The sequence below is a fragment of the Carassius gibelio genome, chromosome A25, assembly GCF_023724105.1.
Source record: "Carassius gibelio isolate Cgi1373 ecotype wild population from Czech Republic chromosome A25, carGib1.2-hapl.c, whole genome shotgun sequence".
Lineage (NCBI taxonomy): Eukaryota > Metazoa > Chordata > Actinopteri > Cypriniformes > Cyprinidae > Carassius > Carassius gibelio.
The window spans coordinates 13,094,034-13,118,577 of NC_068395.1; the positions used below are offsets into that span (position 1 = coordinate 13,094,034).

General features: G+C 38.9%; 1 protein-coding gene across 2 annotated transcripts in view; it reads left to right on the forward strand.

The window, feature by feature from the left end:
- The window catches only part of LOC127947249 (uncharacterized), a 70,321-nt gene that overhangs the window by 19,762 nt on the left and 26,015 nt on the right, over nt 1-24,544 (forward strand). The window contains exon 1 of one of the 2 annotated variants that reach the window (XM_052544240.1): nt 6,717-6,876. The exons of the other annotated variant lie outside the window; for it this stretch is intronic. The gene's annotated coding sequence lies outside the window, so the exon portion shown is untranslated. Of the gene's footprint in view, nt 1-6,716; nt 6,877-24,544 lie in introns of those variants that run through there. 2 annotated transcript variants of the gene reach the window in all.

Sequence of the window (24,544 nt, forward strand, 5' to 3'; positions counted from 1 at the left end):
TGACATTATGGTTTGGTTAAGTCTAATATCCACACTGCTCAGACTAAACTGATCCTGTATGGAAATAGTGGTGTGTGTGTGTGTGTGTGTGTGTGTGTGCTGAGTGCTCTGGACCGAGTTTGCTGTGGGGTGAGGTTACTGTGAAAACGCCAGTGAAGACAGAAGTTAAAAGAAACCCTGAACTGTTGTAAATAGTAGCAGAATGCAAGATGGTCTGTCATGAATGGGCTCTTTTAGAGGGGGTAATGTTGACTCAACACCCTTCCATAACTCACTCTCTCTCTTTCTCAATCTCACCAAATCTGTACAATATGCTAACAAGTAAATGACCCCAAAAAGTCACTGCACTGCTGTTAATGGAAATAACCTGGTAAAGTTTACATTTTGCATGTCAAGAAATCCAGTGGTTTATACCTTCTCATACTGTAATGATTGAAAATACAGAGTAATCTCTTTAATAAAGCAAAATTCATGGCGTTCTTTGAATGTATTTGGTTTGCATCATCTCTTGCCAAAACAATCTGCGTATTTTTGTCACAGGCCAAACCAAATCATTATACTGTGAATTAGAGGTCCTGGTTTTCCTCTCGAATTTTTTACACCTTTAAAGCAAAAGTGACGTTAAACTGAAGTGTCAGAGTTCCATTAATGTAAGAAAATAAAATGTGGTCAACTACCTTCAATAAATCATGCAGGACTTTTGCACCTGCATTTCAGCTGCATAATCAATGAATCTAATGTTATGTCAGCTATTGATTTCCTAAATTTATGTTTTCATTAAAAATCTTAAATGTTTTAAAAGAAAGTCCAGGTATTGTGTAGTTGTGGTGCATTAGGACTCTCTGTTTTACTAGGTTAGGTAAAATCCTTTCACACTTTAGGTGGAATTTTAATAATAGCATCTATATACTACTGTATGCACAGGATCATTATAATCTTTTTTTTCTCAACAACACACCAACACAATTAATGAATTAGCTTCAGTTTTTCATGTAGCATTATTCATTTGGATTAAGTGAGGCCTGTGTATAATTTATTGTAAAGGTATTTGTAAAAACCTTAGAAAAGGAAAATAAGTCTCTAGTAGCTTTCAGTCAATGGGTCTCATTCATGAAACACGCGCAGAACGAATTTTTGTGTAAATCGCGTGTAAAAGTGGTTCTGGCGTAAATTTCCGGATTCATTAAAACGTCGTATTTTCCAAATGTTAGTTGGTACGAAATAAATCTACATCTGCTCAAGCCTCGAGTAAATAGTGCGTTTAACGTCTGAATGTTTTGCTCATTAATACGGCTGCATTTTAATTCATAATCGGGTACATATTTACACAGCATTTTGAAAAAAATATTATATATAGTAATTACATATGTTTTTTCTTTTCACTTTTGGGAATGTTCGATTAACAGATGAAACTCTATTAACAGCATCTGTAATATGCTGCCAAGATTCCTTTGTCTAGGACCTGATACGCCACTATATACGCTTGAAAATAAAACGTGGCGTTTTGAATGAACTTCTGATAATAAAACTTCAATTTCTGCAGCTGAGAAATTTAAATTTTTTATTTGCTTTTGAGAAGACATGTTGAAATCCTTCGTTTGGTGGCATAATATGATGCTCATATATAGTTGTCAGTCGGATTTAATGGGCGGGATTTATGGTAATTGAGAATGAGCGTGCACGCGCTTCCCATTTACGACTGATTGGAATTCATTAACACACACACACACACACATTTCACTATCACATCTGACGTTTACAAAGTTTTTGTGAATCAGGAGAAGAGTTTTCGGGAAGTTCTCTTTACGCGCAAATCACTCACATATTTACTCGTATATTTACGAATGTTTCATGAATGAGACCCATTATACGTTAGCTTTTAGCTGTTGTACTTTTTAAAAGTTGGATTGTCTATGCAATATGGATATGATTTTAGAGAATATAATTTTACAAAGAAAGTAACATGAACTAAAATGGTTGAGCAAGCTGGTTTATATGATTAAAAAAGTTATAATAAATTTTGGTCTTTATTTAGAGTTCATTGTATGAATAGCTTCGCGGGCCATTTGCTATTCACTCTATGTGTGTGTTAGTTTGTGGCTGGAGATGGAAGGAATATTGTTCTTGCTAGCAAGTCCATGTGTGGGGTGCTGGCATCATGAAGTAAACTCAAACACACTTGATGTTACTGGCGCAGGCAGCTGTGTGAGGCTGGATGGACCTCAAGGGCAGGTTCCCTACAGGGATGGGAGGAGATGTGGTCAAATGTTTAGGTAATTAGACTGCAAGACAGTGAATTAGTTTGGGTCTCCAGCTGTGCACCAGGACAACTCCAGCAGACCTAATTATGTCAGGCTGGCAAATATTTGAGGCAGGGGGCAACTCCCTGAGACCATGGCAACCCACCATAACACGGTTAACAAACTTGATTAAGGGTCGGGCAGTTTGTTCCTTTGGATGCTAATACATCTGTTTGTCTCTGAGTGCAGAGGGTAGTCACAGTTGTGTAAGAGTCGCATTAACCAAATACATGAAAAGTTACTCATTTTGGCTTACATCTGAAGAGTGTGTCTGATTTCTGCACATTGGAATTCCTCAAATTTGTTTCAAATTGTTTGTCATCCATAATTTGTACTTGGAACTGGTTTGGAACTTGACTTGGATCCTGTTGGCGTATATGATGTTATGGACAATAGGGTGTTGAGAGCTCTCTCGGATGTTGTGACATTTGATCATTAGAGTTTTGTTAATCTGGCAACAGAATCGTGTCACTTATACAAGCTTCTAAAGGCAGCCAGTGTAATGCTGTCAAGATGGGCTGAACTGTTCTTGTACTTGTGAAACCCCATTTTGAACCCTAGATTATACAGGAGTTTCATAGAATAGAAAGTGTTACTGTGTATCTGAGGCTCCAGACTGCTATCTGCAGAAGATCTTGACTGGTCATACTCATAATCGCTTTCACATCAGGGTGTCTCTGATGATGTCACGACTGTCCTGTTAGAGTTCTCCATGCGGTGAGTAATGGCCTGCTGAGAGAGATTCTTTACTCCTGAAATTAAACTGGTTACAACTTGCATTGATTTGAGGGTACTGACAACCTATCAGATTTGTTTAGAGGGGCAAATATAAGAGCCACTTTCTCTTTCCATGCATGGCAGAAGTACCTACTACTGAAGGTGGTCGTGGGTTTGCTTGTTGGGATCTCCAACTGTTTTTGTTTACTTTCCAAAAACTTGAAGACTAAGGCGATTCTAAAGAATAATCAGGTAATGTGCTGCATTCTTCCAAGAAGCCTGGAAGCAACTTTAACAGTGGTTTTGGTATGTGAGTGCCACACTTAAAATACCTTGCTAAAGCCAGGTTCATGCTGTATGTTTTTGGCCACAGTGTTGCAAGACAGATTTCAGGGATCGTAAACTTCTTTTAAACAAGTAATTACATTATGACTGCTAAAAATCTCTATATAGAATAAATGTGTCGTATGAAAGTACTACATTTTTCATGTTGCCATAATCATGTGACCTGCCAGTGTCAGTTGCGTTGAATCAATGCCATTCACAAATCCTTTCCAGTGGCCTTATAGTAAAGAGAGCCACAGTCCTGCAGAGTTCAGCTCAAACACACCTGAGCAAGCCAATCAAGATTTAAGGGTTACTAAAGAGCTACAGACAGTTTTTATCAAGGTTGGAGCAAAACTCTCCAGGACTGTGCATTCTTGAAAATGTGTCATTGCAGTGACTGCTCTTACAAGCTTTCAATAGGACAACTGGTCTAGTCTGACATAAAAGACCTTTGATGTTGCACAGTGTGCCACGGCTTTTTCCAGAGACCTTACTAGAATTATATTTTACAGTCTAACAAGCAACAATGGCAGACAACTGTAAAAAGGTGTCTCTTTTTGTCTCAAGTCCCTTTGCAGAACCTATGCTAAATTTGCTCCAGTAAGGCCCTCAGTATTCAGCGTTGGTGAGACAGCTTTTGTAAGTTCTCTGTGATGTGACGCACAGTCATTTTCAATGTATTTAGTTGCAGGTCAAGTTGCAGTTACAATCAAGACCAGGTCAAATAAGTGCAGCCTTTTATTCCTTATTTATTTTAAGCTAATAACTGGTCTTAGTGGAGACTAGCAGTTAAAGCTCATGGCTGGTAACTCTACATTTATAACATAGTCCAACCTGTCTGCAGTTGCTCTAGAGTGACTGTACTTGGTTACAGTATGTATAAAAGTGTTAGGTAAATAACATTTTTAAATCTGTGTTTTGACGCAACTCCCCAAATCTTTCACACTTAGTATGTCTTATCCCACCCGTCGAGCATCCTTACAGGAGTACGCATCCCCTCAGAGTTCATAAATGGACCTACTGATTGAAATTGGCCTTTCCTTATCCACTTGGCCAGTGGCCTTCCTGACTGTGAACTCTTCGGAATTGACAGTTTTGTGATGGCTTTCCTCGGGGCATAGCTCATCCAAACAGACTATCGTAACACTCTAACCTCTAAATATCTCCAGCGCCATCCATAACTCACTATCATCTGTTTATATGCACTTTAACAGACAAACCTTCCAGAATAACACCAGGAAATCGGTCACATGACTCGCAGACTTATCCTTTGAAGAGCTGGCCCGGATGCAGATAAAACAGCTGCAGTTTGTAACGACTCCAAATGTATCGATGGCTTGGATTTTTCACACAAGAGCCTTACTGGGCTTTGTATTTCCTCTTTTTTTTTACACACATGCACACTGCTAGTGAACTGGCATGAGTCATGTAGCACACATGGTCAAATCATCATTCTCTTAAAAGTCAGTGACATTGGAGGTAAAATGTCACAAGTCCCCTCAATCACAGTTTATGACTACACAAATCAACCACTAGTTACTGTCTGCATCCATCTGTTTCAGAAAAACTTGCCATCACTTCAGCTCTCATATCCGTTAGCATAGTATTATGCTTCAAAAGGCGCATTCAAGCTAAATCAAGGCTATTAATTTGAAGACCAGATTTCATAATGAAGATACAAATGTCTCAGCCAGAATCAGGAATTCAGTTAGTGGCAGGTATAACAAAATCATCAAACCTGGGAGGAATTATATCTCTGCAAATTGTTTCTTAGTGCTGTAACTTCCAATGCAAACAGTTTGACTGAAAGACTTTCCTACAGGAATAGAAATGCACAAGCTGCTCAAGGGCCCCTCTTGTGGTGAGGAGAGGACGTACATGCAGTATTCTTGCTGCTGTGCTGAAGGAAGTACAGACATGAGATATTGGTCCCCTTTAAAACTTGTCTTTCAAGAACAATTGCTATTGTGAAGCTTAGTTAGTTTTTCCTCCCCATTCCTTTCATCCTCCCAGTGTTTCTTATTCTTTATTTAACTTGGTGAAATTAAATTAAGTTTTTATATTTTCTTGACCAATTTCAACTGCCTGGCGCTGGCTCTATGGCTGTTGTTCTTCTCATTCAGTGTATGTGTTTCACTGCCAGAAGACTGATAAATCTTTCAGATAATAAAACATAACATAAATCATAATTATATCTCTCCCTTCATTTCGGCTCTGAATTCAAGTCTTGCTTTTGTTCCTAAAAGTTGTATGATTTGATATCCATCTCCATGACAGCAATGCAAACAAACAGTTGCATGCATTTTGGATGAAAAGGGCATTTTGCAGGCACAGCCGCAGCACTGATAGATTACGGTAGCAGGACATTTGCTTTCATTTCAACCCTTAGATTTTTTATTTACATACATAGCGGTAACTTAAGACAATCCCAGAAGTTTAAACACCCACTGTAAAATAGCTCTGTAATACATGCACACAGAAATAAGTGGAAAAAGGTGCGACTGGTGTTTTTAGGAAAACAGAATTAAATGTTTTCTTAGTTTTTTTTTGTCATGAATGCTGTGATTGATTGTATATTTTCAAGGCATACAACATTTCTCCCATGAAATTTAAAAAAAAATGATTAAAAAAGGTTTTGGAAATGCTAAAAATATAGACTTAGCTGTCAAGCTGTGCCTCAGAGAAGAGGATTGTGAGCACACTGGCCTGGTTTGGCTCGCATTCCCATTAGGGCGTGTGTATGTGTGTGTGTGTGTTGTGGTATCGGAGCCGGGATTGTAGGCAGACTTCATGCCCAACCCCACTTATAATTACAGACGGCATGCAGCTCTCCTAAAAAGAGTGATTTTCTTGACTGCCATGGATAACATTCACTTTGGCAGCGAACGGAAAGCAAGAGACAGATGACAAGAGGGATAGGCAAAACTCAAAGTTTACTGATAAGTAATACAAAATATCCTCTTTTTTGCACCGGTCCTGCATGGAAGAGGACGTTAGCACACACGCAAATGTGTATACGCTCCGAGCCGTACCTTCCCATAAACCTACAGTCCGTTTGAAGTGCCGTTTCCTACAGCAAGCCTTAATTAAAATGAGTTCAAGGACACTGATCAAAAAAGTGCTTCTAGCCCCTTTACTGTGCTCCCTTCGACTAGATCTTTCATAGCCTTCTCTCTCACTGTACTGGCAGTCGGTTGTGGTTGAAGGTTTGCTTTGGCAGATCACTGGCCTTTTCTTGGCTGGGACAAACTTTGCATCCTGCTACTGGCTGGGAGGGAAAGGGAAGCAGAGGGGAGGGGAGAGAGGGGAGAGGTGGAGGCGTGGTCTCCAGCTGGTAATGAAGACTTCTCTTTTCATCCTCAGAACGTAGAATTGGAGTGCCGGGACTGGGGGCTGCGCTGCTCCATTGCACTCTCTCTATTTCTTTCTTTCTATCTCTCTGTCTCTCTCTCCTCTGGGTCTAAACGTGCAGCACAGGAACTGCAGCGGCAGATATGAACCTCTCACTTCCCCAGACTTCACAAGCATGTAGGTAAGAGCCAATGCTGTCATTGCAATGCGAATGTTAAGGTTATTATTGAAAGTAGCCATTTGTCTGTCTGACTGTCTGTCTGCCGGCATGGGGGGTCTGTGTCCTCACACACTGACACATAACACACACATTAATAGACATATGCACTTTAAATAAGCACTTTTAGACAACTTTTTCAACTCTTTTCCTTAAGACTGTCAGTTTGTCTGTTGTATGTCAAGATCTATAAAAGCAGGCACACTATCTTGCTGATTATTGTACTAGGGGAGAAATTGATTTGCCTGTCAATGCTGATGTTTACTATACTTCATGTTAAGTATTGTCATACTTTTCTTGTATTAGAGAAGTTTTAGCTAAAAATGTGCAGGCTACGCAAATGTGTATGCGGTGTATATATTTGAGGTATGTGTGTACTTGGTGTATAGGGTGTGCTTAAATCAAAATATGGAATGTGTATTAGTCTGACTGTCTGTGTGTTTACACACGTGTGCACATGTAAACATTTGTGAGAACTGATCACACTGTCAGGTGTGTGTGAATGAGTTTGCATTAGCATGTTTATATGAGTGTGTGTGTGTTTATTTGCTGTGCTGATGGACAGAATCTTGCTGAAGACTTCTCAAACTCATCTGTGTAAATAGAGACTCAGGGATGGAAGGGAGGGGACAGTCCGTCATCTGTCTCTCAGCCGCCTCTCTCCTTTGATCTGAGTCCTCTGGACATGTCCCTTCTCCCTGCGGCCCACTCCAGATCCGGACCGGCCGGCTTTCATCTGCATTCTGAGGAAAATCTCTCCATCCGTGCACTCATTCACCTCCCCCACTCACCTCTGTCCAGAGTTTCTCTTCGTCTGTTCATCCTCTTTGTACCTAAGAAAGGCAAGTTTTACCTCTCTGTCATCTCCATCTGTTTATCACTCCACCCATCCTTCGTCTGTCTAATCTTCTGGCAAATCCATCCCTTCAGTCCTGGGATGAATGCAACAAACCCCTCGCTCCCCTCTTGGGGTAATGGCTCTTTCTGAAACCTCCCCCGGAAAAAAAAAGAAGAAAATCTTAAGTGAGTTTCCATTAGTTTTTGTGCAGGGCCATGAGAATTATGGTTTCCCAAATGTTCTTCTGAATAGTGTACAGGAGCCTCGGCTAATTGAAAAAACACGTGCGGAGCGAAGGAGACGGACCTACTGTCACAAATGAACTTTCCAGAGCTGGCAGTGAAGGTGGAGAGAGAGAGAGAGAGAGAGAGAGAGAGGGAGAGTTTCATGGTTATGTTTGGCTGGTAAAGATTCTGTAGTCTGACACAAGGACATATGGACAGGGAGAGGATAAAAGGATGCAAGGAAATAACAAGCAGTGACAGAAAGACTCAGGGACAAAAATGTAGAGAGGTAAATGGACGTATGGATCAAGGGATGCAGCATGAAAGCATTAACTATAGCTGGTTCTTTCTGTCTCGGTGTCTCCTGTCTAACTGTCTTACTGACAGCAGCTGAGAGCATCTCACTGTAGTCTGGATAATGTGTCTCCATCAAGAAGTTCCTTTCCTGGACATTGCAGCAAAGGAAGTGGTATCTGGTTACCAAGCCACACTAGCTACCAGTAAAAACCACAGCAAAATCTTTCTGGAGCCAATCCACACCATCAAGTACTTTCGACTTCCCATTGGCCCAAAAGGCCAGGCTACTGAAGTGCAGAATATCCCAGAGTCAGTCCAGCCTGTCCAGACACGGTCCAACGTCTTGCATAAGCTTATATGGGATTTCCGGTATCTCAACTGCAAAATGCCAAGCAGTCTCTTGGGCTACTTCCAACAGAAGTTCTTTGTCTCCTGTTCCCATTTTACCACCTCAAGCTCTGTTTTGTGGAAATGTATATAGAGTGCCGTCCCAAGCAAAACAACAGGGGGGTCAGACAGACCCGTGTCCAACAGTGTCTAGTGTTCTGTCTGTATTCCTGGTCCATATGATTGTTTGTTTCACACATTCCTTGTTAACACTGTTACCAGGGGTCTACAGTTGGTGGGGCATAACAATCCAGTCTGACCTTTTGACCAATGCCTGATGGTGTGTAACTCTAACCCTCTCCAGTGGGATTCCCGAAGCCATCGCGTGTGCGTGTGCAAACATATACAATCTTGGTGCTGTAATGGAATCAGCAGCAGACAGGGGCGATTCTAAGATTTTGATTTTAGGGGGGCTCAGCCCCCAATAAGGGTATGATTAAAAAATATTATTTTACTATTAGGGTAGGGTTGTATACTACTAACCTTATTGCAATCCACTATTCCATTGTATTCCCTGTATTTCATATATGGGAGTAGGAGTACTGACTGAGCCATATATAACACTGTAAAAAAAAACTAATACAGTTTTTTACATGTGACCAGTCAATGGAAAATTTTGAATTGGGAATGTAGATTTTTTTATTCATTTTTATTTTTTTTACAATAAAGACTTCCTGATTCAGTATTAGGACATTCATGTTTATCCTTTGATGATACCACTGCTTTTTCTTATGAAATGTACGTGGAAATTGGCAGAAAATTAAAACAACATAAGGGTTCAATGACTGCAATGAATCTTGGGAACACAGTGGTATTGTGTGTGTGAGGCTGTCTGTTCTATTCTCACCTGACTGTTGCTTATTTGCAGACCTACTCCCGCACGACAAAAAAAATGTTGTATATCCATCTACAATGAAATATAAATTATTATATTTTATTATTATTATTATTATTATTATTATTATTATTATTATAAATTTTTAGCTTTTTAGCCTTTATAATCAACAATACGGTTGGTTATACATCAAGTCAGCCCCTGAACATTTATTTCATTTCAAATCATTTAACTAACCAGCTAATATTCATTAAGAATATAGACAAAACATGTATTAATGTAATTGTCTATTGGCAATATGTTTAATCTGTTCTATATTTATTTATATTTATTAAAAATAACATCATTATCAATTTGCCACTTCTATAAATCAATTACTTAAAAAAAAAAAAAAAAAATCACAGATCCCTTTAGCCTACTCTTACTCTAATATATGTATCATGATACACTAATGATTAATTATTACTTAATACAAAATTATGTTTAATAATAGAAAACAAAATAACTCCACATGATGTTTCTCTCTCTGTGCCATTTAGTACTTTCAGACAATGATGTGTGTCGTTAATAATTTATTTTGCATGGCTGCATAATGTAATGCCGAAATACACAATAATATGTTTTCAATTTCAAAAAGTAAATTAAAATAAATCATGATCGTTTTCTAAAGTATGTTTTCATGGGTGTTAATCGCTTCATTTTTGTTGGAAGAAAAAAAACATCTGTCACACTGTGATAAAGGCTGAAAGTGAACGCAGCGAAGACGTACTGGTATTGGATGCGAGAACACACACACCACACGCACACACGCACACACACACGCACACACACACACACACACACACACACCTTGTACTCTCTGATGTTCGCTCTGCTCGGCGCCCCTGTGGATTGAAAAACGCGCTGAATCCGTGCAGACTCAGATCAGGGGAGGAGCCGGAACTTGATGCAGCTTGCCACCGTCTCAAATGAGATTTTAAAGGGGACTGAAGCGATCACTAATTAATTAATCAAATAATTTTTAGGGGGGCTGGGCATAAGTTTAGGGGGGCTGAAGCCCCCCTAAAAAGGGCCTAGCGACGCCCCTGGCAGCAGACCTCTTAACTTTAACTGCTCAGGACATCAGCAGTAACCAATGCATCATTCCCTTAAAACAAATAAAAATAAGGTGCTCCTTATTAGAATTTGGAAAACATTAGGCTTTAATAATATTTTATCCTCTATTAACTCAAGTGGTGAGCCCTATAAAACCTTGAGTCTTGATTTAATGTGATTAGCAAGCCTTCCAACGAAACGATTTTTGAATGTCTTGAAGGCAAGCATTATTATCATTAGGATTGCTCATACTTATGGTTAGGGATTTGAACAAACTCTCAACTCTTAAGTATTAACTTGGTAAACATCCAAATGTAACTCTTGCACCTTTTGTGGTGCAGACTTGAATGATTCCTTAAATTGGCATGTTGACGAGAGGTGTGCTGTAACACTTACTCTTTTTCAACTGACAGCTGATGAACTGAGCAATCCACTTCTTCAGAACCTTAAGTAAGTTTTGCTGAGTATGGGGAAATGTCAGAGATACAGTGCGATTTAAATTTCTTGATGAAGCGGGATGTGTTACCTGGATAAAAGTTGACTTAGTCCTGATGTAGGCCTATGAGGTGTTTTTATTTTTTGTGTTTTGTAGATGATTTTGATATTTGTTGTGACAGGGGACATATGGCAGAGCATGGCTACATTGCAGAGAAGCTCTGGGGGAAATCTGCTTTCCAAATGTTTAACAGGGCATTGTAATCAGGGCCGTGTGTTTAGAGTAGTGTGCACATGATGAAATGACAGTTTAGGGATTTGGCCTCTTGCTAACTGTGTTTGTGTGTGGAAGTGTGAAAGCTGAGGTACTACTTAGTTTCGCTTAATTATGCCAAAGATTCCTGGTATGTTTGCAGATCATTTAGGTTTAGTACAACACTTAACCGCAATTATACAGATCTCTGTCTTTCTCACACACACACACACACACACACAGAAACATACTGTGTACCTACAATCACTTTGGTACACAGCAGAAATAAAAACACATAATTCAATGTTTACATCAGACGGGACAAAGTTTAAGCATCATGACTAATTAGCAAACACTACTAATTGATTACTAAGGCATAATAATTATGTTGTTTGAGTTAAGAATTTGAATATACGTCAAACTTTGCATATTTTTGCAAATAATTCATCTTATGCTGTTTGTGCTACAGGCGTGAATAAAACTTGTGAAAAGAGCATTCCATTTCTTTTCTAAGCATTCAGACGTACCTGGCGGTCAATGAAATAGTCAAAGAATCCCATAAATACAGACTGAAAATGGATTCAGCCACATCTAGGCTTGGAGGTGAACTCTTTTGGGCCAATGAGTAACCAGTTGCATCCACCTAGAAATGCCCTAGCAATCAAGCAAAACTTGCTAGCAACTCTTGTCAGGTTATGCTTCAAAAAGTCTGTTTTGTTTCATTCGCAAACAGATTAGAATGACTCGAAGATCAAATTCGGATTAAGTGATTTATTTAGACTGATAAATTAAGTGTGGGTAGACGGGTGTAGATCTGAACTAAAGTTTCAGGAAAGTGGGATGTCAAAATCTGATCCGTTTGAGGTCGTTTAATGTATACAGTAGATTTGTGTGTGTGCGCGTGCGTTAGTGTTTGCAGTGTATTAATGGTGACTAAGAGAGTGAGGTAGACAAGTTGCTATTTCTCTCTCTCAGGCTCATGGCTGGGGGCTTAAATGCTCAGAAAGGCCCATTTGAGGGAATCTCCTGTAAATTAGAGCATTGCACATCACCAGACACTCTGGCAGTAGTCCAAAACAGCTGGCTGCTTCCCCTTTTTTCATTTCCACTCTCTTCCACAACATTCCTCCTCTACTCTCTCTCCGTCCATGATTTTCTTTTCCATACTCTGTTCACTCACTCCCCCCCAATCACCCTTCATCTCCAGATGTGGCATTGTTTAGACACATTTGTTTTGCTCAGGCAGACAGCTGACCTGCCCAAAGCTGATGTCATGCTCTATTTAAAGGAGAAAACCAACCACAAGCTCTTTAGAGGACTCAGTCATGTCTGTCCTGGGGGGGGAAAGACTTTCTTTTGAAGACCAGTAGACCTGTGGAAACGGTTGTTTGATAAGTGAATCTGATTGGCTGAGATGAATATGTGACATAGTTCTGAACAGGTAACAGGAAGATTAAAGGTTCAAACCCCACAAGAGGCAAATCCGTGAGTTCTTACCCTTGTGCGCTTGAGAAAGACACCTAACATCCAGTTATTGCAGGGCGAGTGTAACTGTAGTAACTGTACCTTTGAATAAATAGCTGATCTTCAGTGTATTTTACTGCATGTCCTCACAGTGTGCTGTGTTGTTCTGCTTCCTAACTGTCTTAACTGCTGTATTGTATTGAACCCAACACCTCACACTGCAGAGGAATGTGGTTTAGTTTGAATGGAAGTGCGTATGTGTGTGTGTATGTGTGTGTGTGTACAGATGGTGCAAACACTTAATTCAGTATTCAATGATTTGTTTGCACATTCCTCCATATTTCTTGGAGAACATTTGTTTGTTAGATTGCATGAGTACATATTTATATTTAGTCTAAAATAAATCTTTGGCATACTTTGTGCTTCTCTTTACTTTTTTTGGCACACTTTGTGCTACTTTCTCTCTCTCTCTCTCTCTGTCTCTCTCTCTATCTCTGTAGTTAACTTGTGTTGGCAAAAATAGCATGCCTCCTTCATGTATAAGGCATGCCAGAATGCATTGTGACAAACACACCTGGGCATATTCCATATGAAATATGGTCACTAAGCCATGTTTTTTTTCAGGTTGCACTCTGTCTGTGTGGTTATAAAAAGTGAGTTATGATGTCCAGTGATAGTCCTTGCATGCATAATCAAGGGTTTTAAAATCCCATGTAAGATTGCAAAATGTACATTTTGCTACTAGCTTTTTGGAAGGGCCCTTCGTTAAGGGACTCCATTTCCTTTTCTTTTAGAATAACTTAAAACCACAAAAGACTAACAGTTTATTTTAATAGCTACTGTCTTTTGTTCTTGACTTGTGAGCTTATCAACCCTATAATGGATTTTACGTGACATACAACTATTTAATATTATTAGTGAATAGGGCTATTCAGCAATAATCCTATTCAGCTGTTAAAATGAACTGACAGTCTTTTGTCGTTTTTGGTTATGCCAAAAGAAAGTGAAAAGTCACTTAATAAAGGGTGCTATTTAATAGCTATTCAAATCAACTGTCAGTGTTTTGTACCCTTCACCTGAGAAGCCTATTTATCTAGTATGTTTACTGAAAAATGAAAACCGTTATCATTTACTCAAGATGTGAATGACTTACTTTCTTCAGTGGAAGACTATCTACAGTATGCCACTTCAGTGGAATTTATAGGACTTGTTTATGATTTATGAGTTATTTATATGAGTTGCTGCCAATGTAGACTGTTTCAGATAAGTTACATTAAAGGTTTCATTTCTGTTTATATGGTGACACAGAAGTAAACTTTGGGACAAAGCTCATGTCCGTCTTGAATGTATCCACACTTGCATCCATTGTAGTGCCTCGTCTAGTTCAGTGACCTGAACCTGGCCTTGTCTTTGGCATCAGGGCAATTCTTCGATGTTTGGGGAAACCACTGTAGCACTGTTTTAACCTGGAGCCCCGATGAACATTCCCCATGGGTACGTCCATGACACTGCAGTGTTTGTACCTCAAACATGCATGTTTGCTGGGTCAAGGAAAGCCTCACTGGTTCGAATGGCTGATTCAGGAGTGATCCGTTTGATTTTTGCTATGCACAAATCAATATGGTTAATTTAAGGCATTGTAAAGTGCTTGGTAAGGGTAGTTATCTGCTGAGAAGCATCTGAAAACATTTGCTAAATTGGATCGTATTTGGTTTAAAGTTTCATAGCTAGTCGGCTTCCTGTCTTTGATCCAGAAGCCCACATCGTTCCCGAAAGCATATTTGCATAAACTTTCTCAAAGTGTGCTCAAGAACTGTAATACATTTGTATATATTTTTTGCATTTCCGGCTGGCTGTCTTTGTTTATGATGCTTTGTAAACAGTGGCGCGCACCAAATGAGACACATGTGCACCACATAGCTATTTTGTCAAATTCTCTAATTCATAAACATTCACACAGTTTGTGAGGAATCAGGGTGCGTGTGTGTGTGTGTGTGTGTAGACAAAATCTTTGAAATTGTCCCTTGATGCATAGCAAACCACAACTTTGATTCGGTTCCCACCAGGAATCAAAGGCTGGTAAAAGTGATTATACAATGTCTATAAATGCTAGTAACTATAGAGTAATTGAACAGAGCCACATTTATGTCTGTTAATAGGGTATTCGGTGATGGACTTTCTGTGCTTTACTTACCTGCACAAGTAAAAACAAGCCCAGTCCTAAGTCTTTTCCTCTAGGTTTTTCTCAAATTACTCCTTGATTGCATGTTTGTTCTTTTTTTTTTTTTTTTTTTTTTTCTATTGCATTGTCTGCCAGGTGAAAATGGAATGCCCGACTGCATTGAAAAATAATTGCACACTCCTTAACAAGCCAAATGGTTGTTTGTGCAAAACAAGTTATCCACCGAATATGTTATATAAGACATTCAGTAGCAAAAGAGTCCTTGCACACAACTGTATATTCAGCTTTTTGTTTGCTTGTTTGAGGAATTGCCAAATTCGGATTTACCAGAGCAATTACTGCAGAAATAAACAGCGACAATCACTTTACACATCAAGCAGTCTCCTTGTGTAAGCAGGCGCTTCTTGGCCAGAATAAACACAAGTGTGGGCCCCGCTAAATGCTAATTGTTCAAAGTCTGAATAAGCAAGACTCACTCACTTGAGATCTGATTATCAGAGGTACTTTCTAACAGTCACACACAATTCAGTCATTCATAAATGCAGATTCTTGGCCGCAGTGACTCATATGTCTATGACTTAGGTGATAGATTTGGAGTGTTAGTGTAGCATGCTTCATATACCAGTGCCAGTGATTTTGTGGGAAAGACTCAGTCCCAGACTTCCCTTTCCTTTAAACTGTGTTTTTGCACCTCCCTCTCAATGCTGTTTCATCTATCCATCACTGCTTTTATTTATGCTTCCACCTGTCTGTGCTCTGTGTGTGTCCAGTGTCTGATGTGCTTAGGAGTGTACTATACGATGCTAGACTAGGAAACAAGCCAAAGCAAAGAAGAAAATAAATTAAATGGTTACATGTTTGTGTCTCTTAAGCTGCTTCTTGAAAGTTGTAACGGTCTCAGCAGTTCAACCAATGGATGTTGTTGTTCGACTAAGGTTGGGATATCTGTTTGTCCCTCAAGTGGTGCAAAAATTGCTTCCTGCAGCTTCATTGCATATTTTTATTTCAATTGCCAGAAGTGTCTCCCCCCCCCTTTTTTTTGTGAAGTACTTGACATTAACATATTTGAACTATTATGCTTCTAGAAAACGAATGTCTCCAATTAGCACAAAGCATCCTGAAATCAGAATGTGTGTCAATTGGGGATTGGGATTTGTAAGCCACCAAAGACCCACTGGAGGAACTTGGACAACAGTTACTGGCCGACAACATTTGCCGCCCAATGGGTGGAACAGATATGGGATCTGGAACGTGTTAAGGACATTAATGACATGAAGATGCGCCTGGAGACCCTCCAGATGTGTGCAAGCTAAGAAGAAAAAGGCATGGAAAAGAAAACGAGTTTACATAGCGGTTTTTATGACATTGCAGGTGTAGAAAAGGAGGAACAGGTGGTGAGACAGAGAGAAAAAAGGAGAGGGACAAAGCGGACAGGTCTGATTGGTAGAATACCAAGAGATGGAGAGGTGAAATTGTAAAAGAGAAGGTTAACAGCAGAGGGAGGGAGTGTTGGGTCACTTTCTCCTTTACCCCAGGCTAATGTGTGTTATGCACCCTTACTTTTCCTGTCCGCCCTCTCCCATATAGGGCATGCAAGCATTTTGGAGAACACATAGACACTTTTATGACAGGTACTAACAGGTTTTTCCTTGGAAAAGCCCTCATAGAAATTCCCTTATATGGAGAGCTCTGTTGTGGGCTGGCCAGGTCATGAGGTCAAGGAGTGTGCTTCTTCACTTTTCTTCTTCTACTTGCTCAAACTCTTAAAGTCACAAAATAAAAATGGAAAACTCTTCTTATTATAAATTATTTATCCTTTATTATGTGTGTCATAATCTTTAATCAAAATATCTTTCCCTACTCCTTGCAACTACATTTCTGTATCTGAGAATGTGTGCACTACAGTGAAGGCGGGACAGTAATCCCTTCCCTTCAGCAACCTGTCACTCACATGAGATCACAATAATTACCAAACAGCAATGAGCCAACATTCCAATCAATTCCCGATGGACAAAATCAAGTCTTGTTCTACATTGTTTCACTGAGATGTACAGTAGTCACCATTTGAAGTGAATCAAAAAGGTTATTCAAAGTTGTCCTAAGAACCAAGTTATCCTAAAAAGGTGGTTTGCATCTGCTCATCTGCAAGGGTTGCGGTAGTTTACATTAGCATAAACTCTTCCTCTATGCTCAGTTTGTATCAAGTCAAGTACTGGAATGGCAAATAACTTGCACACTTACCTTCACATCTGAGTTTGTGTACTTGTGAAGAGTATCTTTCTGGCCTCAAATTAAAAATTTTAGGCTTCCCATTCTAGTATTGTACATCCCATGTCAAGACTGTCCTGTGATCTGTAATGAAATACTTTGACTTAGTCTTCATAACTACTAGAGAGAGAGGAAAAAAAACTGCATCTGATTCCAAATTGGCTTTTGGTTAAGCTGAATAGGCACTATACCTTTTAATGTCCAATCTCCATACAGTAACTGTAGATCTGGTTTCCTTTCAAATGTGTGGCTCTGAATAACCAAGGATATGAGGGGAAAAGCCTTCGCTATACAAACCATCTGTGATTTCTCAACACAGATGGCTCAGGATAAGAGACCGGGATGCTTACGGACACATGGGCATTAGAACTTCCCTATCACGTGATGTTGGAAGGAAAACTTAATAGCCGTCGAGGGGCTTCTGCCACAGCATAAACTCTTTAATTTGTGAACCCTCAACATCGGATTTGACATCAGTCTACTCTTTGGTCTTTTGACAGTCGAAAGTGTCGAGTTGATTATTGCGGTTGCCCCACAATCTTGTGTGTGTGGGTGTCCAAGTGTGTGGAGTTTGTTTGCTTCTGGCTGTTTTAGGAGACGGGACCTTAAGATCCCAAAGACACATCTTTAGGAATGGCCATTTATGGTCACTGACCTTGGATTTGGTGTTTAGGAATGGAATAGGTTTAATTTCATTTAAACATTGTTAGCATATATTTGTTGACCTTTGATTTATTATTTTTTTCTGAATCCTCCCAGGAGTCAAATGTGTATTATGCAAGGATTTGGCCTGTTTTACAGTTACAGCCCCTACATTTTTAATGTGCACTATTTTATTGAGACGTTTGCTGTTTTTGGAGGTCATATAGGTTGTTTGTGCAAGCACCTTATTACGACCTATATTTACATTTTAAAGTTAAGCGCCCTCTAGCGTGCGTAAAAAATAATGACAGTATCGCGTTGCATCTGTCGTCATGAAATGACGTATCACGTCATTACCAATCAAAACGCATGTTTATTTAAATGCAATGTGTGGGCGTTTTACACCGATCTCACAGTATTTCCTAGATATTTTACTAGGTGGCTTATTAGTTCGAATGACCACACCTAACCCCACCCCTAAACCTAACCCTCACAGAAATCATGCTAAATTATGATTTATTGAGCATATACAATTTCGTGTCGCTGGGATCGAACCCATGATAGCATGATTACATATCAAGGTCTAACACAATAATCTACCAACTGAGCTACACGAAACACAAACCAGAGTGCAAATAAAAGAATACAAAACATTAATTTGAAAACGACGTTTTGCCGATAGGGGCACAATTGTAGGATACGCTCTTATGGGTCGTATTTCAGGGATTTGGACAAACGACCTATACGAGCATATTGGTTGGAGGACAGGTTGTGTTTTTGTAATAAAACTTAAATCAAAGAGAAAACAATTACTTGCAAAACATCTTAATTTCTTTAGGGTTGGATATGTTATGTGTGAAATAGAGCTCCAGGTATGCCAGCTGCATAACAACCAGAAAGGTGAAACACCTTCAACATCCTATTTCCATCAACAATGGAATTGTTTTGTTCACAAACGTCTCTGTATGTGGTGCCTCTGATAGGAATGCTTAGGCATGCTTAAAAGGTTCAGTGTTGTGACAACTCCCATGATGCAGCTGAGCAGTGAGAAAGAAGAGCTTTCTCAGTTTTTAACTAACACCCACACATATACCCTTACACACCAAGAGACAAGTATGTTTGAGGTCATCTATCTCTTTTCCTCTACATTATTCTGAATCCCTAATTCCACTTCAGTTCTCAGTCTAAAAGATGCTAGAGTCAAAAAGGTCCTATCAGGTTTCTCTTGTTCTGCTTGCTAGGACAAAGCCAGTTCCTTCAGAACATGCTTCAGGAACCCATATTAAAACTTCTCAGCATGGCACATTAATATTATTTTGATGACATTGCCCCAAGTACTGATTAAAAGCAGTTAGTAAGTGGGCATTAGAATTATCCCTTACTGATGTTTATTCGATCAACTGTTGATGGCACTCGTTGGACGGGGCTTCTCTTTAGTCTTAAAGCTGTCATTTTCAGTGGACAACCAGTTTATTAAAAGTTGGGGGGAGGGATATAATGGCTGTTACGCCCCTGACTCTATCCTCCCTCTGATTAGTAAATAACATGCTAGAAGATGTCTTTTTTATCCTGCCCCTATCATTATAAGACATATTCACCGGTACTGCTGAGGCGGAGTTTTCCACTCTCTCCCGGGGTGAAGGCGCTCTGTGTATTGCACTCAGCAAAATATTGCGGCTCATTCCCAAATAATTGCAGTGGTAAAAAAAACTAAAAACATGTGCTTTCAATTATTTGCATTGAGTGTCGACCCCTACTTTTCCTGCAGAAGTTGATTGTGATTGGCAGGTTATCGTTGGAAGTTGTGAATCATAGGGTCGGCTCGCTCAGGCTCTGGTCTGAACCAGTAAGCAGTGCTACAGTAGCTGCAGTCGGTGCCCCTATAAAGCGACATGGGTCAGGGCGAAAGAGCTCTGTAAAAGGCAAAGGAGCGTGTTTCCCCTGTTGCAGTACCTGGGATAGGAGTTTTGTTAGATGATGGTTGCAGTGATGCATGTGTGTGTGAACGCTTAAGTCAGCTTCATCATTACTTCCTGTCCTGGAAGTGTGGCATATACCAATATGAGCAGGCCTAATTACACTCTCAGCTCGCACAAATACCCAGTATTATGTTCTATAGCTTTCAAGGTACAATTGTATTATTTTTAGATACAATTTAGAATGTAGATACACCGTTCAGGTCAAGCGACACTCACATTTTCCTCAGATAACGTAAAATAGATAACAGTTATGCATATTCCGACCAGCTGACAAATTATTTTCTGTCATATGTGATTTGAATGACGAAGAGGGGATACAGCTCACTCAACAGATGCAAGCAGGGGTCTTGGCAACTGGTTGGCTCCGGGCAAAGTATGAAGGTATCAGGGGGTAAGCATTACATCAGATTTAAAGGGACTGAGTAAGGAGAGGGAGGGAGGAAAACAGGAATGTGTGGAAAATATGGAAAAAGAAAGTGGAGACCGAGGGGGAGAGAGAGAGAGAAAAGGGCAAACGTGAGAACCACCACAGAGGCCCTGATCTCAAAGGCAGAAACAGACCGAGTGTGAATGAGGAAAAGAAAGAGAGGACTCATTTTACAAGGATGAAGAAGTAAATTCCACTTTTAATCTGTATTCAGTCTAAAAATAGCCATCCTGTGCTGTGCCAGCGGCCCACTGGGCATGCTTATTAAAGTCTGGTCTCTCTGATTGTACGTGTGTATAGTGTCTGTGTGCCAGTGCTGGGGAGAAACTAACTAAAAGTAATGACGCTATTAACATAACTACTATTTCTTTCTTTAGCATGACAGGGGCGCAGCCGTTTTCAAAACATTGTCACTTTTCTAATACCGAGCTACTTTCTCCAACATTCTGCATTACTTTACTACACGTTTACAGCAAACCAAACATAGGTTTATTAACAAACAAGTTCAATCTGTCTCTTTATAGTTTTAGAATCAATTTACTAGCATGCATATGTAAATGCATTGATGCAATACAATGATTCACCAATTAAATAGAGTCCCTGCACAGACTTCACGGTTCATTTATTTATTTATTAGAATTATACATAGTAATAATGTTCCCTGTGTCATCTGCTTCCCAGATCGACTGCCATGTTTGTCATCTCATACATTTTGGGCATGATGAATGGTACTAACATCAGTATCAGTCACCATTATACTTCTTTTTGACCTGATTCGTGTCTTTATTCTCTTGTAAAAGCACCTGGTGCTTAGAAACCTGCAATAACAGACACAGTTATATTAGACCCCATGGCATAGCCATTTTTCTCTCTTTATCCCTCAACCTCCCATTTCTTACCTCCCTAAGTAGCTGTGAATCTTAGGCCTCTCGGTTTCCCCTCTGTCTGCTTTATTTAGTACTCTTTTTTTAGATATTGAAGGAACACATTTTGATTCCATGTCACATTGTTCCTGCCCTCTAGTTAAGCACTTTAAGGGTTGAGTGGAATCTGAGACCATTGTGACAATCTGAGGTCACACGTCCAAAAGCTCAAGATGCTGTTCAGACATAAACATGGCTGGCCCTAAGGGCTAGTCTCTGGAGGAAGATAAAGACAGATAGAAAGAGATACAGAGACAGGAAAGGATAGATACAGGAGAGAGGAAACTTTCAGACGGCAAGATCTGCATGACATTTTGACCGGAAAAGTGAAATAAAGTGCTACCTTGATTGTAGCTTATTAAAGCATTATAATATACTTCAAACTTAAAATTAACTCATCAGTGGGTTGCCTGAATGACTAGTTGACTAATTAGTCACAAGGCCAATGCGAATTTCCATTTGCGTACTTTGTGTGATTTTAATTCCGCCAAGTGACGTATTGAAATAGGATATTTAACAAGAAAAGATGTAGGAGGGAAACTATTGGATTAGTGCCACAATCGAGCCAAACTGCATGCAAATTGGTAAAAACAAAGACTTAACGAGTCAGGTGCAAACCCTAAGTAATGTTAGCAGAAAATTACTATCGTTTTAGATTAAGAGCAAATGATTACATTTTTGATTCAAGATCACAAAAATGTATTAGTCTTAGCTAGAACATGACGGGCAGCAACCATCAGCATCTACAATGTTTAATAATCAAAATTAAGACAGAAAACATCTGTAAATTATGGATTAGGTTATTCAGGCCTAGTTTTGTTTAGCATATGCATTGAAATTCTCTCATGAAACAAACTATTTGCTCCTGAGACCTTGGCCTTATCATAATTCCAGAAAGTTGGGTCTACTGAAAGAGTGAAATGTAATAGCAAATCCAGATATTCTGTTTGCACACTCTATACATAAATGGTGAAATAATGAAAGGTAATACGATCTTCTTCCTCAAGCTTAAACTTCTCACCACCTCCACTCCTGTCCCGTAGGTCAAAGATTAAGAGTTGGATTGGATCGATTCCAACATTTTGGTGCCAGTGTATTCCTTTTTTCTTGTCTTATTTATTTATTTATTTTTTATTGCAGAAGAAAAACAGAATCTCTAAGAACAGATGGTCACACTGATATGAAGTAGAGAGTGAAAGGGAGAAGACCTTCACCCATCAGCTGTGAATTAAAACAGAGATGCTTATTCTGGTTTAGGCTAGTTGGTCCCAGTTTGGTGCTCACCAACATACCATGATTAGCAACTGTTTTTATTTTGAAGACAAGACTTGTTGATACAAACTTAAAAAGGCACTTTAAAAACATTTTAAATGGATCACATGAAAGACCTCAATTCTAACCACAACCATATCAAACAAAAACTAGGTCCTACAGCTGCTAAAAATACTTTGTAAGACCAACCAGAACCCAGCTCATTTTGCCAATATATATAAAATGTAATAAAAATGAGCCATAACCAGAGGAAGATATTTAATAGCATTCTAAATAAATTATCATTAACAAAGTGGTAATTGTAACTTTTCATACCATTTTCTTTCTCTCAAAACAGCGTAACAAGAAATTGTGCCTTACATCAGTCACCAAAGCGCTGTAAATACTGGTCACAGACACAGAGATTTACTTTAAAGGTGCAAAGTGTAATTTTTTACGGCATCTAGCGGTGAGGTTGCGAATTGCAACCAACAGCTCAGCCCCCCGCTCACCCCTCCCATTAGAAAAGCTACGATGGCCGACGAAGGTAAAGATGTCGTCGGTAAAGACAGCAGATAGCAATGAGATTTCTTTACAAAGGTAAATCAAGGAATTATATTTTCTTAATGATTCAATAAATCAATGTTATTGCAAATGTTAATGTACTCGTTCATCATTGTGTCAGTGTTTTGTTCGCAAAAACGACAAAGTGACGAAACCTGCTCTGTCGAGCAGTTTGTCCTTTTAGGGCTACTGTACAAACATGGTGGCGACTTGATGTAAGGGAACCCGCGGTGTACGTAGATAGAAATAGCTCAATCTAAGGTAATAAAAACATAACAATATATATATATATATATATATATATATATATATATATATATATATATATATATATATATATATATATATATATATATATATATATTGCATTTCTGTAAATAGATTGTTGTTAAAATGTAAAATTTACACATAGCACCTTTAAATTGAACCAAGCTGATTAATCACTAAAACCTCCCAAATATCAAGTTTTAAGCCCCATTGAAGTCTTATTTTCATTGAACAACGTGGTTATAAGTATGTGAGTTGTTTGTTTACTTTTTGAATTCGTATTTCCATTAACACCATTATATCGTTCATTCAGACTGGTTCGCAAACGTGGAACTTGCACAAATGAGAGGTGGTATTCATTGCACGAACCAATCACACCCGAGCATAACTAGTCATATCCAGTCATATCACAATGGAAGCACTGCATCCTCTCACGTGACTTTGCCCCATTCTTTCTTATTACCCTACACTAATCCCACGGCACGCTAAGGGGTCTCTGTTGTAAGTCAATTGGAAGAAGGAACGCAAGGCTGCGGTGTAACTTTACCAGTGATTGTCGGACAGTGTTACTTCGTGAAAGCAAATGAGTTTTATACTTTTAATTTCATATTAAGTAATATTTGCTATATATATATATATATATATATATATATATATATATATATATATATATATATATATATATATATATATATATATATATATATATATAGTGAGAGAGAGAGAGACCTATATTAAAATCCAAACTATTCAAATAGCTTAGTAGCCAACGAGTAATTAATATCCATAACAGAATTTATATTATCCTGCAGGGGAACTGTTAAAGGCATAATTGACAGCATTTAGTCATCCGACTACAACATGATTTTACATAAAAATCAGTCTCCTACTAGAACTACAGATGAATCAGGGACAAATATCAAGCAAATAATTAAAGTAACTAGAAGCACATGGAACACTGGGAAATGAAACCAAAGCAGTTTAAAACCAAAACTATTTTAAGTTCCGCTGGAGCCTAAAATGAGTAGATTAATTGGCAAAGCATGTCATTACAATTGGAAATACCAGGACAAGACAAATCACGACCAAGCAGACTAAGCTATCAAAAAACTATTTGTGGTCAAGCACAAAACTTTTTTTTTTCTCCACTACAAAAATGAAAAGATATATTGTTTTAGTAGATCACTACTATATCCAAACTGTATTTTACTTAATTATTTCATACTTTTTGTACTTTGTAAGCATCTTGAGTGGCTTGGCTCCATATTCAGGTAATACAGGCATACCAATAAAGCTTTGTT